The sequence below is a fragment of the Malania oleifera genome, chromosome 12 (assembly GCF_029873635.1).
Source record: "Malania oleifera isolate guangnan ecotype guangnan chromosome 12, ASM2987363v1, whole genome shotgun sequence".
Lineage (NCBI taxonomy): Eukaryota > Viridiplantae > Streptophyta > Magnoliopsida > Santalales > Ximeniaceae > Malania > Malania oleifera.
The window spans coordinates 4,859,344-4,877,587 of NC_080428.1; the positions used below are offsets into that span (position 1 = coordinate 4,859,344).

An 18,244-nucleotide genomic window follows, 5' to 3' on the forward strand; every position below is an offset into this window, starting at 1 on the left:
ATACGTCTTTCTCTTGGTATGGCCCTACCCTATTTCGGTTCTTGAATATGTGGAGCTCACATAATAACTTTTTATCGTGCGTTAAAGATGCTTGGACTCGGCCTCGGGTCTTTTGAAACTTGCTATTTGACTTAAGAGAACTAAAGTTGTATTACGTGCATGAAATAAAAATGTCTTTGGGAGAGTGGGAAAAAATTTAAAAGCTCTTGATGAAAGGATGGAATATCTAAAAAATCAATTGCAAGTAGGTTTTTCTGATTACCTCGAAGCTCATTACTTGACTACTAAGTTGGAGATTCATGTGTGGGAGAATAGGGAAGCATCTCGCCTAGGACAAATTACGAAAAAAAAAAAATGGTTGATTGAGGAGGATCAAAACTCTAAATTCTTCCATTCAATTATCAATCAGAAGCGGAATAAGAGTCGTATAGATCGGATGGTTCTAAACAACGAGAGGATATTGGAGCGTGCGGAAGCAATTCATAATGAAGTAGCTGTTTTTGTGCAAATTTAGGAGTGCATTTGCAAATATAGGGAAAACAAAGAAAAAACCTAAAAAAAAAAATAAACTTGCTAAAATCAAAAATTGAGTTTAGGAGTGCATTTGCGCGTAGGAAATGTGTGATTAACTAACCATCTTAATATTACTTAGCCAACCAACACCCCTATCGACACGCCTTCAAAAAATAGTTATCGCAATTATGTATGTGTGCTTTCAAAAAAATGAAAGAGAAAATATCTTTCTTATCTTCCAAAGTTAGTATTATTATCCAATAGTACTCCAACATGGCTTTAGGAAGCTCAAAGTGTAAGACTCCAAAAATAATATACATATATGTGTATAAAATTTTTTTAATTAATTAATTAAATTATTAATAAATAAAAAATAAATGATATAATATAATATAATCTAATATAATAATAATATTATTATATATATATATTTATATAAATAAAGGATAAGAAGATGAAATTCTGGAAATAAAAGTTCCACCCCAAATTCTCAAATAATTTTAATTAAAATAAATTTAAATTCTCCCCGACTTCCCCCGACACTTTTCTCTATCTCTCTGCACTTTCTCCCATCCCTTTCTCCTCTCTTTTCAGCTTCTTTATGTGGGGTCGAGCTTATGGAAATCTGGTTGGAGGCGGTGCATTTCAGGCGTAAAAATAAAAAAATAAAAAAAAAATTAGGGCTTTTCTTTGCTGTTTTGAGCCCTATTGCGCTACAGAAGTCGATCAAATTGAGAGATTCGTCAACTGATTTGTAGGGTTTTAGGACTTGAAACTGGTGGAGCTTTGTTTAAAGAACATCCGGCGGTGGTTTCTTCAGTTGAGTGGAATCTGGGTGATGCAATTTTCCAGTTTGGGTTCGTTTTCGGGTTGGAGAATTGGAGTGCGCGACTTCACTTCGCTATTCTGCTTTAATTTTCAATTATTGTTTTGATTAATTTATTCTCATCATTATGATTTTGATAAAATAGAATATGTTCCAATTGTTATGAAATTGGTTGTGCTCGATTTTTGCATTTGATATGATATTTAGATATATATAAAAAGACTACAGTTAATGAGTAATGCAATCATCTTATGTTTTATCAGCCACATCACTTTTGAAAGCATCTGTTTCTTTGCTTTGTATTGCTTTTGTTAGTGGAGGACACAACTTTAACTCGCCAAAAGGAAATTTTTGTTTCTGTGGTCATTGGGAGGTCAGATAATATGATTATATGATTGGATTGCCCATGTACCGTGTGAGAGTTCTACTAAAAATGCTTTTGATTCTGCTCAGATGTGGATCCGTTTAATTTTGATAGCAGCTCATTCAAACTGTTAGATGTGGGATCCATATAATATTTTTCTTAGCTATTCAATTGAGAAAACCCTTGAAATCCATGGCTGGGGAAGTCTATAATGCATTTGACTTTTAATTATACAGCCTGCAACATGCAATGCATCTAAAGCCTTTGCAGAAGCTGGGTTTTAATTTTAGGAACAAAGGTCAAAAGAATAGGATTCACTTGTTTTAGTAACTTAATTTTTGCAAGAAAAATCCTGTTTTTCTAAAAAATAGTTACCTTAGCAAATTTGCAGGTTTTATTTTTGCTTCCAAGAGCCCAAGTGTCAGATTAATTTTCTCTTTAATGAGTTTATTCACCTCCTTTTGCTTTGTTGGGTCATTCAGACCTCTTCTGTTCAAGCTAGACACACTGATCTCAAGACACTGATTTGGGTTTTCCCCTCAAGATTTGCTAATAGCTCCAACCAGCAGCGGCCTACACCCCCCCCCCCCCTCGCGGCGGGACAACAGTGTGGACGCATATTGTTGCACTTCTGGCTGGCTTTTCCATTGGGTGCTTGAAGCTTTTCTTTGGTTAGCTTGAAGGGTTTTGGAGTCTTCTCGTGAGTGATGTTTGCTTTGCGTCTTATTTATCACTACTTTGTATTGGTCTAGTTTTAATTACACTGCTAGATGGGATTTCCACTTCTTCTTTCTCATCTAGTTCTATTTGCATTTTTGTCATTTTAGTTTTTGACTCCACTTTTGCATTTTCTTGTTGCTTCTTGATCTGTTTATATTGTTCCTTAATGCTGCAATTCAAAGTCTCCTATTGATTTGGATTTTTCTGTCAATAATGACTCATTTTGTAGCATGGTCATCTTTATTTTCTTTTGCCATCGACTGTTCTTGTTTTTGCAGTTTTTTACCTAATATGCCCAAGTACGAAATATTTCACTATATATTTTGTAGGCATAACAGTGAGGTCATGGATTCAAGGCATGGAAACAGCCTCTTACAAAAATGTAAGGTAACACTGCGTACTATAGAACCATTGTGGTCCACCCCTTTCCTGGACCCTGCATACACGGGAGCTTTGTGCACCAGGCTGCCCTTTTTTTATCATGCACTCCACATCAGTTGTGACTATTTCAGGCAACTTAATACAACAAAGGAGGGAAATAGCTTAGACCAATTGATGTCCAGCATATTGAAAGAATGTTGTAAAACCTTATCCAGATTGGGAGTTTTCTCCAATTTAATGCTATTACTCATACGCTTAATAGCTATTATTTTACTGTAAAGAATACAAAAATTTTGGGAATAAATGCTAGAGATTAACCAAAAAATTTTCGGCTAAACCCCCCTCCTGCTGCTGTTATTGTTGCTACATAAGATTTGCTCACAGCAATGCTGGCATCAGCATTGTACAGACGGGTGTAGGAGTGGTTCAAGCTTATGCTGTGTCCAGCCCTTCAAGTCATTTTTGTTGATGGTTTGTGGGATTGAACCCAATTGTATAGCTACAATGACATTCTTCCAACCAGAGATGTCAGGTTTAGCGGAACTAAAATCTGCTTTTTTTTTTTTCGTCTTTAGGGTATCTTGAAATGAAATATGGTTGGGAGCTAGCTGTTAATTAATTGTTAAGCAATACATACAGAGGGCCTGGTGTAACTAATGACTAATGAGTGCAGCGAGCCATGCACAGTGCTATATATGGACAATCCTTTTCTTTCCTCAGATTGAATTAATACTGCCCTTTCAATGTTTTTTTTTTTTTTTTTAATCTCCTTGATATTGACCAAGTAAAACAGTCCCTGTAAACTATTTTTCCTAGCATGGAGAGACACTGCCGCCATCATTTCAGTGACCAAACCCATTTAATTGTTTAAGGTGTATATTGTTCACATGTAAATTGGGAGAATGCTTATTGTTTCATTATAAATTCATTGCAAAAATAGGTGATATATATTGCACATTACTATTATTATTTGATTTATATTTATAATTTTTTTCTTTTGGGTGTATTTATTGCAGTTATGACACGTTTAAATGTAGATCGGAACCTTTTGAAGATAGGTCGGTTAGGGAATTGAGATTGAAGCTCAATGATGAGCTTTTGAGGATACAAGGTCTAAGGATGATTGAGAGGAACAAGGCAATGATAAAAATTGGATCAGACCACATCTTAATTGATTTTTTATTTATTTATTTATTTTACTTACCGATAGTGAAAAGGAAGAATGCGTGAAGTTACTTTTGTTATGTGGATATTGATTTTATTTTAACCATTGAACTTCTTAATACAATAGGATTTTTTTTTTTTTTAATTTTAGTTTGCCCTTAAAACATGTGATATTGATAAAATCAAATTGTTGGGATTTACTTTGTCTAATCTTTCCTTAAAATTCTACATATGCATTATAAATGAATGCTTTATTTATTTTTTCTTTAGCTAAAAGTCATCTTTAAAAGTATTAATTTTTTTTAAAAAAAAATTATTAGATTTGTACATTTTAATGTATTTTTAAAAATTAGTGAGTATTTCATTTCATTAATAATTACTTATACCAAACATGAGAATGGAACGGAGAATGACAAAGTCTATTTCATTCCGGTGTGATTTGATGTTTGTCACCAAATAGTGGAATGTGAGTGGTCATTCCATTTCACTGCTCATTTTATTTCATTCTCCAATTCATTCCATTCTTATCCTATTTCATTTTTGCACACCAAACACAGCCTAACTTTCTATATTTTTGGGTGCATGTAGAGGAGTTGTTTAACATGAAAAATTTTCATTCAGGACAAACTCAAGTAACTTTCCTCTGTCATATTATTCTAGCTAACAAATTGAATTCACTGATTTTGAGGCACAAATGCAAATAATAGTACCAATAAAACACATATAATGTATTTCATATATCACAGAAAGTATTGAAAACATAATTTCCAATCTCAGCAAAGAAAACCTCTGATGTGTAAGTCGACAAATATTTCTCTCAGAGATTCATACGAGTATATAGATTCAATCATAAAACAGAGCATCCAAAGGAGCTCAGGCTATTTTAATAGATCAGTATATATATATATTCACACGCATAGTCGACGATCAGTCAAATCCAGGCGGACCTCTTGGCGGGGTATGGCGATTGTTTGCATGAGGCGGCGAGTAGTCGTCGGTGTTATTTTCTTCACTTTGCAGCGAGTCATTCCCTAAATCCACCACCATAACCTGTTTCAATTTAAGTTTAAGAAGAAAAGAAAACTCTGCTCAGCTGAACCATGTTTTCAAAATCACAAACAAGACAGCGTATTATAATAACTTGAAAAAATATTCAATTCATAAGAATTCACGGTTGCCACACAAATTATTGTCATATAGGTTGAACAGTTTCTTATATAGGAATTGCTTCTCCGGTAGATTTGTTTACATTTGCATTGGTTGCTGAGGATTAGTTTCTTCATGAGTCATGGTGGTTTAGATTTTGATATTTGCATATATAAGACATTGTTATTATTATTATTATTATTTGTCAATCCCAAAAAAGAGGTCGGATGATAACTAGCTTATTTGATTGCTATGTGCATTATTGTGCAATTGTTGCGGTGACCATGCTTGAATTTCCTCCATATGGTTCAAAATTATAGATGGTGTTTTTTCGAGTCAATTAAGAGAAATATAATGTTTTGTTATTGTAATTTAAAATGTCAATACATAATTTCTCTTCAAAAATTAAATTTATAGGATGAAATTCAAATTTTAAATTTCTATTTCAACAAATTTATTGGCGTAATTTGAAAAATGAACGAGTTACGATAAAATGTTATATCAAGGAAAATAAATAATTAAAATACTCACAAAAAAAAAAGTATATGCATGTGTATGTAGGTATGTATTGATATACGATTGCATATATTATGTATATGTATACATATATTTGTGTTGAATTAGTAACGAATAAGGATTTAATAGTTTAAAAAATTTGGCATTTAAAAATTAATTTGTGAGAGAGAGAGAGAGAGAGAGAGAGAGAAATCCTTGCCCTCCGTGCATGTTGGATCAATGGACTTTTCATCTTTGACTTGAAGCTTCCTAGTGACAAGAGATGATAGAGATGATAGTAAAATTGATTACCCATGTAAGAAATAAGCCACTCCTATGAGTTTAACCATAAAGTAAGAGAACCAATGTTAATAAAATAATAGCAAATTTAGACTTACCAGTCGTAGAAACTACAATACACAATGAAATTAAGGAGAAGACTAGAAACACAAATATCAGTAAATGCTGCGAAGCTTTGTGCGCCATTTTTGCACGAGATCAATTGATAGAGTTTGGTGATGTTGATGGTGATGGTGATAGTGGGAGAAAAGAGTGTGTGGATTGTATTTATATAGAGTGCAATCACTGAGTTCTCAATAAATAATCAAACAATTAATTAAAAATTTCATCTCAAACAAATAAAAAAAGTAAAAAGTTTGCACAGGTTACCTCTCTTTCCATTTTGCTTAGCTCCCACTTGCCTAACTTAGCGGTGGCAATTCATTTTGGGCATATATCTTTTTTTCCAAAGAAGGGTCAATGGGTTATGGTGACATGATATCTGCGGCCAAACAGGGCCATTTATTAGTCCTGGAAACCGCCTAATATCCAACTAGTACGACAACACACAGTTACCCATAAAATATACAAGCATTTGACCCACACACAGCGTAGAAAAATAGCTTAATACAACGAAGGAGGGAAATAGCTTGGACCAATTGAAGTCCAGCATATTGAAGGAATGTTGTAAAACCTAATAGCTATTATTTTACTGTAAAGAATACCAATTTTTTTTGTGAATAAATGCTAGAGACTAGGCAAAAAAATTTCAGCTAAACCCCCCTTCTGCTGCTGTTATTGTTGCTGCATATGATTTGCTCACAGCAGTGCTGGCATCAGCATTGCACAGACGTGTGTAGGAGTAGTTCGAGCTTACGCTGTGTCCAGACCTTCAAGCCATTTTTGTTGATGGTTTGTGGGATTGAACCCTATTGTATAGCTACAATGACATTCTTCCAACCAGAGATGTCAGGTTCAGCGGAACTAAAATCTGTTTTATTGTCTTTAGGGTATCTTGAAATGAAATATGGTTGGGAGCTAGCTGTTAATTAATTGTTAAGCAATACGTACAGAGGGCCTGGTGTAAGTAATGACTAGTGAGTGCAGCGAGCCATGCACAGTGGTAAAGCCATAGACAATACTTCCAAACCATCCTTTTCTTTCCTCAGATTGAATTAATACTGCACTGCCATTAGAGCTACTTGGGGTAAAGCCCTTTCAATGTTTTTTTTTTTTTTAATCTCCTTGATATTGACCAAGTAAAACAGTCCCTGTCAACTATTTTTCCTAGCATGGAAAGACACTGCTGCCATCATTTCAGTGACCAAACCCATTCAATTGTTTAAGGTGTATATTGTTCACGTGTAAATTGGGAGAATGCTTATTGTTTCATTATAAATACATTGCACTATTGTTATTTGATTTATATTTATACATTTTTTTTTTGGGTGTATTTATTGCAGTTATGACAAGTTTAAATGTAGATCAAAACCTTCCGAAGATACGTCGATTAGGAAATTGAGATTGAAGATCAATGATGAGCTTTTAAAAAAGGCAATGATAAAAATTGGACCAGTGTTAATTAATTTCTTTTAAAAAAGGTATTAGATTTGTACATTTTAATGTATTTTTAAAAATTAATGAGTATTCTATTTCATTAATAATTACTTATACCAAACATGAGAATGGAATGGAGAATGACAAAGTCTATTCCATTTCCGTGTGATTCGATGTTTGTCACCGAATAGTGGAATGCGAAGGGTCATTCCATTTCACTCCCCATTCCATTTCATTCTCCAATTCATTCCATTCTTATCCTATTCCATTTTTGCACACCAAACATAGCATAAGTTTCTATATTTTTGGGTGCATGTAGAGGAGTTGTTTAACATGAGGGCATACGATATTAAAGTAAACTCAAGGAATTTTCCTCTCTATCATATTATTCTAATTGACAAAGTAAATTTGCTGATTTTGAGGCACAAACATTGCAAATAATAATTCCAATAAAACACATATAATGTATTTCATATATCACAAATAGCAAAGCTATTTAAATAATATAGTATTAAAAACGTAACTTCCCATCTTAGCAAAGAAAACCTCTGATGTTAGTTAAATCATGGATGAACAAATCTTCCTCTGATATTGGTTGAATCATGGATGAACAAATCTTCCTCTGATGATGTTGGTTGAATCATGGATGAACATATACTTCTCTCATAGATTCTTATAAGTATACAGATCCTATCATAAAATAGAGCATCCAAATTAATCAAGTTTTCAAAGGCCAAAGGAGCTCAGGCTATTAATAGATCAATATATATTTGCAGCAAGTCATTCCTAAATCCACAGCAATAACATTTTTATACAAGCCTATATATCTCACTTTTACTCATTCCCTTGCAAAATCATATTTAGTGAGAGTATCTTGAGATTACCTGCATTACCTATACAAGCTTATACTCTCATATTTGTGATTGTTCGTTGATTTTAGTGAGAGTTAAGCCCAAAAGTTTTCCCCAGTAATTTAATCAATATATTCATTTTTGGGGAGACTTTTTAAGCTTGTGAGTCTTTGCATCCTTATTGCAAGATTCTTAAGCTTGTCTTGTGTTTTGAAAAAAAATACTTTTGACAAGCTTGTTTTTTAAAATATCTCATGTGCTTGAACTTTTGGAAACCATTTTGAGATATTTTATTATACTCTTGAAATCCTTGAAACATTATTTGTGGTTGGTATATTTATATATATTGTTTCAAAGAAACTTTGCTAATACACTCTCACACTTTGATTACATATTGACATTATCTTGAGAGTAGTTTCACATATCTTCACTGAGCTTATATATCCTATCATTTTGAAGTGCATTGGTTATACTAGTACAAATCTACTTATTGGAGAAGCACGTATTTTGTACACGAAATTTGTATTGCGTATTTGTTGTATTCCAGGCGTGGCTTGAGTGGGTGATAATCTAGCCTGTAAGGATTGTGTGTAAAGGTTGAGGTCAGTTGTGGTAATTTGACTTGGTTGTAATCGGTGCCGCTCCACCTGTTAAATGAGTCGTAGTAGAATCATCGGGCTTGCGAGCCGAGGCAAGGACGTAGGCACATTTGCCAAAACTCGATAACACATCTGATATTATCTTTACTTTACTTGTTTTACTATACTGTGCATGCTTGGTTGATTTACTTGTGCAAATTTAATTTAGTTGTATTTATTGGTTTATTTTATATTTGCTCTAGATTGACCCTAGGTTTGTGAAATACTGCTACTAGCTAATTGACTTAGGAAAGAATTTTTTTTAAATATCCAATTCACCCCCCCTCCTCTTGGGATTATAGTAAAGTCAACAATTGGTATCAGAACCTAGTTGCTTAGACTTAATCGTTTTTCTACCAAAAGATCAAAATGACTCATAACATTGTAACCCATTTTCCTAAGGGACCCTCGTCCACACGTCCTCCTATTTTCAGTGGTGTGAATTACACTTTCTGGAAGCAAAGGATGCGCATTTACCTTCAAAATATTGACTGGAAGGCGTGGAGAGTTGTTTCTAAAGGAAACTATGTTCCCATGAAAACTATAGATGAAATTAAAGTACCTAAGACTGAGGATGAATATACTGACGATGATATGAAAGTTGTTAGTATAAATGCAACTACCATGAATAATTTATACTGTGGACTTGATGTAAATGAATTCAACAGGGTTATGACTTGCACTACTATTAAGGAAATATAGGATAAACTAGAGGTTACTTATGAGGGCACTAGAGATGTAAAGAATAGTAGAATTGACATGTTGACTAGTGAATATGAAGCATTTAGGATGAACTTTTGTGAATATATACAAAGCATGTACACTCGTTTCACTCATATCATTAACTCACTACATGCATTAGGCAAGACATACCCCACATATAAAATGATTAGGAAAATTCTTAGGGGATTACCACCTGTTTGGGAAGCGAAGGCTACTGTTATAGCTGAGGGTAGAGACTTAAAGGCAATGTCACTAGATAAACTTACAGGGTCACTTATCACATACGATTTGGCTATCAATGAGAGATTAAATGAGCAGAATAGAATGAAGAAAGTGGCTGCTTTGAAAACATCTACTAATACTTCTAGTGAATGTAGTGAACCAGAATCAAAAGATGATATGGCTATGCTTACTAGGAAATTCAGTAGGTTTTTCAGAAAGCATAACAGGTCATATAGAAGATCTAGGGATTCACTATCTGAAAAGGGAGAATCAAACAAAAGAAAATAAAAATCAAATGCTCCCACATGCTACAACTATAACAAAGTCGGGCATATCAAACCAGAATGCCCATTGCTGCAAAAGGATTCAAGAAAAAAGAAGAAAGTAATGAAAGTCAGCACATCATGGGACAAACAAAACAGCAGTGATTCAGACACATACTATATTGACTCTGAGGTTACTAACATGTGCTTGATGGCATACGATGATGAGGTGTGCTTAAGGTTGCCCTCATCCAAGGACAAGTGGTATTGGATAGCAGCTGCTCACGACATATGACTAGCGACAAGGTCAAGTTCGCGTCCATTGCTCCCAAGGAAGGAGGGTTCGTGACATTCGAGGACAACGCAAAGGGCAAAATCATCGGAGTAGGTAAGGTTGGTAAGGAACCTTCTCTTATTATTTATAATGTCTAATTAGTTGATGGCTTGAAACATAACCTTTTGAGTATAAGTCAATTTTGTGATAATGGTTATAGGGTGTCCTTTGAAAATGATAAATGCATTGTTGAAAATAAATCTGATAACAAAATCCTTTTTATTGCAAATCGTCACGAAAATGTTTACACCACCAGTTTTGATAATCTAGCTTCACAACAAGTAACATGTTTTTCTACTATAAATGAAGCAAGTTGGTTGTGGCATAGACGTCTAGGACATGCTAGCATGGATCTTTTTTCAAAACTTGTGAAAAATGATTTAGTTAAAGGCTTACCAAAAACACCTTTTGTGAAAAATAAAATTTGTGAGGCATGTCAAATGGGTAAGCAAATGAGATCAAGTTTTAAGAAAAATAAAATCATATCTACTACTAGACCAGTTGAAATGCTACACTTAGATTTGTTTGGTCCTAATCAAGTTCAAAGTTTAGGAGAAAAATTGTATGCATTTGTAATTGTAGATAATTATTTTAGATTCACATGGATACTATTTCTTGTACATAAAGATGAATAATGTGAACAATTTACTAGACTTTATAGAAGAATTCAAAATGAAAAGGACTACAAAATTACACACATTAGAAGTGATAGAGGAACTAAATTCAAAAATGATGGCATAGAGAACTACTGTGATTTAGAGGGCATATCACATAATTTCTCTGCACCTAGGACCCCACAGCAAAACGGTGTCATTGAAAGAAAGAATAGGTTTGTCACGCCACGAACCCAAAAATGAGACCCAGGGGTGAAAATGTAATCTAACCTGTCTCTGTATCATACAAATCATCCACAGATACAGTACAAAAAATGAGGGTCCGACCCTGTGAGGTTCCCAAGCACCCTAAACACATCCAAACACAACAGAATATACGCGATGAAAAAAGGTCGTTCTATATATATATATGCAGTACCATACCAGAGTCTATACAAGAGCAGAATAGGCTCTATTATACAATGTACAACTGGGTGTCCAACACATCCCAAAATGGCAACCCATCAAAACACAGTCCTAGCACTTACCCAAGCGCTAACCATAGTATACCGGCCACTACGCTCCCTACACCAGGATGCTAGTTTCGGTTACTCGAAGGACCTGTAAAAATGTACGTACAGTAGGGGTGAGACACCTCTTAGTAAGGAAGAACACAAGTTATATCGGTGTGTGGCGTTTGAGTTTTATCATGATGCAAAATACACGCAGTTAAATGCATTCCAATACTAGTTTACACAGTGCCTACACGCACGCACACACATGATCAACAATCTCGGTGTCTTCACACCCATCGGCCCGAAGCCATCCCTCGACATACAACGTTGGCCCGTAGCCAACCCACGAACACGGCGCCATCGGCACATGGCTAGTCCCGGACTCCCATGGCATCATACCGGCACTAATTGGTGGATCCACACCCTTCGGCCTGATCTGCTGGAATAGGCTCACACCCTCGGATATAGAGCCAAACCTCTGTCAATCTATGGCCAACGATTTCATACGCCCTCAGATATAGAGCCGGACACTCTCAGTACTTGGAACAATTCGGAACGGCGTTCCTACTAGCATTTAAACAATCACACACACATGCATGCTCATATAACCAAACAAATCACACCCATTTGGTAATCTTAAATCATGGTTTTTCAAAAAAATATAGTTTAAACAAGTCAAGGCACGACCATCCCTATAACACAGTATAAATCAACATATACGCTCGGTTTTCAACAAAACCAGGGATGCAACCCGTCGCCCCCTTTTACCTAAAACTGTAATCATGAAAAACTCATAGTTTTTCCCGTTAGATCCCCCAAAATGAGTAGCCAAAGCATACACAGGACCGTGAACCACAGTTCTACCGAGTCCGATTTCAAAAATAACTGATATAAACACAATTCCCCTTACCTTTCCCCCGAGAGAGATTCCCGAACTTTAAGGCCCCTAAATGGCGAACCGAATTCCAAAACCTACAATCAACAGTACAGAATATACTCACAACATTGTTCTCTACTAAACTACCGGATCATAATTGAAAACCGAGCCTTACCTCGATTTTAAGCCAAAACCCGAAAATCTCCGAAATGGGATTCCGATCCATAGAACTTGTAGAGAATCCTTCCACGATCCTCATGGTAACTTCAGATTCATGATTCTAGTGACGAACGGAGAAGAAATATAAAGAGATGGAGAGTAAAGAGAGTTCTAGAGAGAGAGAGAGACAAGATATTTGAGTTTCTTGGTTGAGAAGTAATGAAAACTTCTATTCATAGCCTTTTGACCCGGCCACTTTTCATCAACGAATTGCGTCCTCATCGACGAGGCTCTATTGTCTTCTCATCGATGAGACAAGGACCTCGTCGACGAGTCTGGGTTCTCCGATTTTTTGAAACCCCTCGACTTCTCCTCGTTGACGAGCCTCTGAACTTCATCGACAAGGGATACAAGGCCTTCATCGACGAACTCTGGCTTCGTCAACGAATCTTGTTCAAATTTTAAATTTTACCCCTCTCTTAATTAATTAAACCCATTTATCACGATTCGGATTCTTACAATCTCCCCTCCTTACAAAAATTTCGTCCTCGAAATTTGACATCTCTCATTCACAACTCATACATACAACTGAATACATACACATAACTACAAAGAAAACTGGCGACTACTGTAGCATAGCCCTATCATACACATACATATACACCCTCACTTATGGCGGAGGAATACCGTAGTTACATATACAACTGTCTCAAGAGTTCACAATACACATACTCCCAATGACTAACCACTTATCCCAACCCAAAGTAGGATAATATAAAAATAACTGTAGATACTTCTGACGTATTTCCGTTTCCAGTTCTCAAGAAGCTTCTTCAACCTCGTGGTTCCACCACAATACATTCACTAACGGTATTTCTTTAGTACGAAGCTTCTGAACTTTATGGTCTAGAACCTAAACAAGTATCTCCTCATACGCGAAAGTATCCCCAATTTCCAACTCATCATAACTGATAACATGTGAAGGATCCAACACGTACCTTCTCAACATGGATACGTGAAACACATCGTGGACCCTCAAGAGTGCTGGGGATAGTGCAATCCTGTAGGCTATCGGACCCACTCGCTCAAGTACCTCGAATGGTCTGATATACCTGGGGCTCAGCTTGCCCTTCCTCCCTAATCTTATCACCCCTTACATCGGAGTGATATGCAGAAATACCTTACCCCCCACCTCGAACTCTAACTCACGGCGACGAACATCTTTTGTACAAAAGAGCAGCACAATTATTACAACAATGATCATCTATTTAATTTCTCATGCAAGGTGAAGTTGTGTTGCATTGTGACAGTCAGGGGGTCATTTACTTAGTGAAAAATCAAGTGTACTATGCTAGAACCAAGCATATTGATGTAAGGTTCCACAGGATTCAGGAATTGATTACTTCAGGTGAACTTGTATTAGAGAAGGTTCACATCGGTTACTACTAAAAAGTTCAAGCATTGCTTAGACTTGCTTCATGTCTCCAAGTGCTAGAAGGGAAATAGACCCAACCTAAAATTCTAAGGTCAAGGTGGAGCGTCGGGCTATGTTTTCTGGGTTCTCCTAAGGGGCATTGGAGATTGTTGTATTTGGTGGCTCATTTCTTGGAATGGTTAACATACACAAGGAGGAGAACATAGTTAATATTAGCATTATGGGGAAATTTGTTGACGATTTTCTGAAATCGTTGACAGTTTTACTGTAATTTTAGAAATCTCATAAATTTGCTCTCGGTATTTTATTCCATCGACGATTTTTCTCGACAGCAAGGCTGAATTCAAAATTTGAATTCAAACGTTAAGTTAGTTGGGTTTTGGGGGAAACCTCGGAAGGAAACTTTATTTATACACTTTTCCGAGTGTATTGAGAAGAGAAGATCATTGTAAATTGTATTGTATTGTCTTATTTGACATTTACATAGTGAAAACCTTTGTCGATTGCTCCCATGGATGTAGGCATTGGCGAACCGCGTAAATCTTCGTGTTGTTTGTTCTTGTTGGCCTAACATGGCTTATTAATCTTGTTTTGATGATAACATATCAAAGGTTATTTAACAAGTTTTATTGAAAGTAATGATACTTCAGGAATCAGGCTTTTAAGCTCAAGATCAAAGATATCACCAAGCTCATTGCAAGTCTACATGAAAAAGAAATGAAAGCTCAAAAGACATATTTCAAAGAAAACTTGATGAAAGCTCGGAGAATTGAAGCTAAAAAGGCAAGATAGACTAAGCAAGTGACAAAGCATGAAGACTCCAAGCTTAGAATGTGTTCAAATTCTTAAGCGAGTCTTCATGTAAGTATTTCATTCAAATGATGATTTGATTGGATTTGAAGCTTATTAGGAAACTCATTAACTTAGAGACCAAGTTTTCAAAAATCCCGGAAAATACTTTTCAAAAGTCTTAAATTAATTTGAGGAAAGCAAAAGAGCAAAAAGTTTTTGGAAACAAAAAGAAAAAACAGAATTTTGGTTTGTCCAGGCGACTGACAAAACCAACCTAGGCAACTAACAAAACCATCCCAGGCGACTAACAAAGAATTAAACTGATTTTGAAACAACCTGAGAGGACCCAAGTGACTGACAAAGTTTTTCCAGTCGACTGACAAATGAATAATCTGTTTCTAAAACAACCCGAGAGGACCCATGCGACTGACAAAACTTTTCTAGGCAACTGAAAAATAAATAAACAGTTTCTAAAACAACCCGAGAGGATCCAGGTAACTGACCAAGTTTTTCCAGTCGACTGACTCTCTTCTGCTTTTGAAAATCTCAGTGTTTTATTGAATCCAGGCGACTGACTCTTTATTCCCAATCGACTGAATCTTCGAGATTTCAAATTTTAGAAATAACGGGAAGTTTCCAAATTTGATTTTTTGAATTCTAAACATTATGAAAATTGGGGAAACACTCAAAGTCACTTGGGGAACATGAAATTATCTTGTTTAAACATCTATAAACACACCCCCAGGTTAAGGATTCAAGATACCAAGCAAATTTACAAGCATTCAAAGCTCTCTCGCTCTTAATACCCTCAAAGCTCTCTTGCTCTCAAACTCTCTAAAGTTTCTTATTGAGTTTTGCTACGAAACCCTCTCACAATTCTAAGCCTACTCTGAATTCTTTCAATCTAGAAAGAAAGCTCATGGTGATATACTTCTAAAAAGCTTCAAATTCTTTCAATTGTTATTTTGAATTGAAGTATATTAGTGCCTAATTATTGTACTAATCAACTCTTGTTGAGAGTGTCTTTGTACACCAAGTTTATTTCTTGTTTTGTAGACGGTTCGGGTCTTTGAATCGTTGTTGGACCAAACGTGGGGTATCGTTTGGAAAGGTGAACTCTAGCCTATTGAAGGAGAAATTGTAAAGGTTGCTCCTGCCCGTCAAAGGAGTGTGTAAGGTTGCTCCTACCCGCAAAGGAATGTTATAGTGGAATCCTTAGGTGGTGTGCCTAAGGCAAGCACGTAGACGGGTATAACCGAACCTCGTAAAACTCACATCTTACTCTCTTCCCTACTTTAACTTAATTTTCAGTTCATGTAAACTGCGTGGTTGTATTTTAATTTTCTGTTAATAATAACTACGTGGCTTGGATATTAAATAAATTAAAAATTAATTTGACCTTGGGATTGCGGAAACCAAAAAGGGAATACGTTGGTTGATCAATATTTATTGCGTAAGGGAGTGCATTGATTGGTTAACACCCCAAAACTTATTAATTGTGAGTTTATTTAAATAATGAGTTTTTGGAAGGGTGTTGGAATTTAAAATTGTGTTTTTTATTGAGAAATCAAGTTCACTAATACGGGGATTTTATCATCTACATACTTAAATTCTACTTTGAGTTGCTCAAGTGCTAAATCTTTGAAACATTGTTGAACTCATTGTGAATTATGTTTTGGTTATCTTGGTTGGATTGAATAAAATTGCTAAGGGATATTCAAATTGAGATATTCATTCATAAAGGTTTATAACCAAATAAATTTCCGCTGAACTTGTGATTAAAAATAAATTTTGTGTGTGTGGTTGCTGAACTTAAAACAAGTTGAGAAAGAATCAATTAAAACAAAAAAACAAAAGGTACAAAGAAATTTTAAAAAACCAATTCACCCTCCCCCCCTCTTGAGAATACACCTTCTTTTTCAGTTCTTGCTTTCAGATATACTACGTGTATGTTCTATATTTGTTTCTATATTTGTCCTTCATTAATTGCTACGTTTATATTCCGCTATGCAAATACGATTTTATTTACAATATATTCAAAGTAGATCACATGTACATAAGAAAGATACATGAAGCGAGGGACAATTGCATGAGAGGAGTTTGCAAATCTAAGGGCAAACCGTTGACGGATTGAGCCCTAACCGTCGACGATTTGAAGTAGTACGCAGAAGGTCTTTTTCTCAACACCAAACCGTTGACAGTTACTGTTGGCGTAAATTATGTGATTTCAAATCGGGAGCTTGTAGATTAGGCTAAAATGGAGGGATTTCATCCAAATATTGACATAGATGTGGTTTAGATATACTAGAACACTTTTGTGCGCTTTGGGTTCATATTTAAACAATATTATAACTCAAAGATTGTAGCTTTTGACATTGTTCATAGTAAAAACAAAAGTGCTACTCCCATGAATGTAGGCTATTACCGAACCACGTAAATCTTGTACATTTAGTTGTGTTTTTTATTCTTCTTATTATTCTTTGATTGCTTCTTGAGTATATTTCATCATTGAGTGATTGCATTAGTGGTTGTTGATTGTTTCATGTTTGATTGTGTGCTTCTATTGCGCTTGTTCAAGTTGAATGAACATTAACAAGTGGTATCAGAGCTATTGATTCTACAATGGCTAGGGTTTCTTCAATTAAGTTCAATGTGAACAAGTTCAACGAAACTGGTAATTTCAGGCTTTGACAACGAAGGGTGAAAGATCTACTAGTACAACAAGGGATGGTGAAGGCTTTATACATAAAGAAGTCGAATGACATGAACGATGCAAGTTGAAAGGAACTTGAAGCAAAGGCGGTTTGCACGATCCGATGATTGATGTATACAATATTTCCAACATACCTAGATTCTAGTTAATAATTGTGACTATAGTAAACAATTTGATTGTTATTTACTTATTTAGAGGCTTAAAGAAAAAGAGTATTATCATTTAAAGGTATTTTTATTCATCAAAATAATATTTTCTTTCAATATATTATTTAAAAAAAAAAAAAAAAAACTATCCATATTATAACTTTCCATAGTTTTGAAAATCACAGTGGAGTTTAGTGTTCATAACAAAATCAGATAACTTGGTAATTTTTAACAAACCAAATTTATGTAATTTTTTTCTAAAAAGAAATTTATATATCAAATTATCCCCCATTGCACCATGGACCATTTTACTAGCATAACTATAATTGGATTACAGTCTTTTGTTTAGAAGCACAAGAAAATCAGCCCAAAAATGACTGTGTGTGTGTGTGTGTGTGAGAGAGAGAGAGAGAGAGAGAGAGAGTTTGAGTAGAAAACAAGCAAAAGAAAGGGCAAAAAAGCCCCCCTTTCATTTTTTTGCAATGTCAAGTAAGCATCTATGCCTGCTCTGCTGCAAGAACTATGCCACTTAATAAGA

The 18,244-nt window shown here is 35.2% G+C and overlaps 1 long non-coding RNA gene across 1 annotated transcript; it reads left to right on the forward strand.

Moving 5' to 3' along the window:
- Positions 1-972: 972 nt before the first annotated feature.
- Positions 973-4,178, forward strand: LOC131143773 (uncharacterized). Its single transcript, XR_009133669.1, has 3 exons — positions 973-2,403; positions 2,753-2,810; positions 3,821-4,178. It is a non-coding gene; the product is annotated as an uncharacterized LOC131143773 (long non-coding RNA).
- Positions 4,179-18,244: the final 14,066 nt, after the last annotated feature.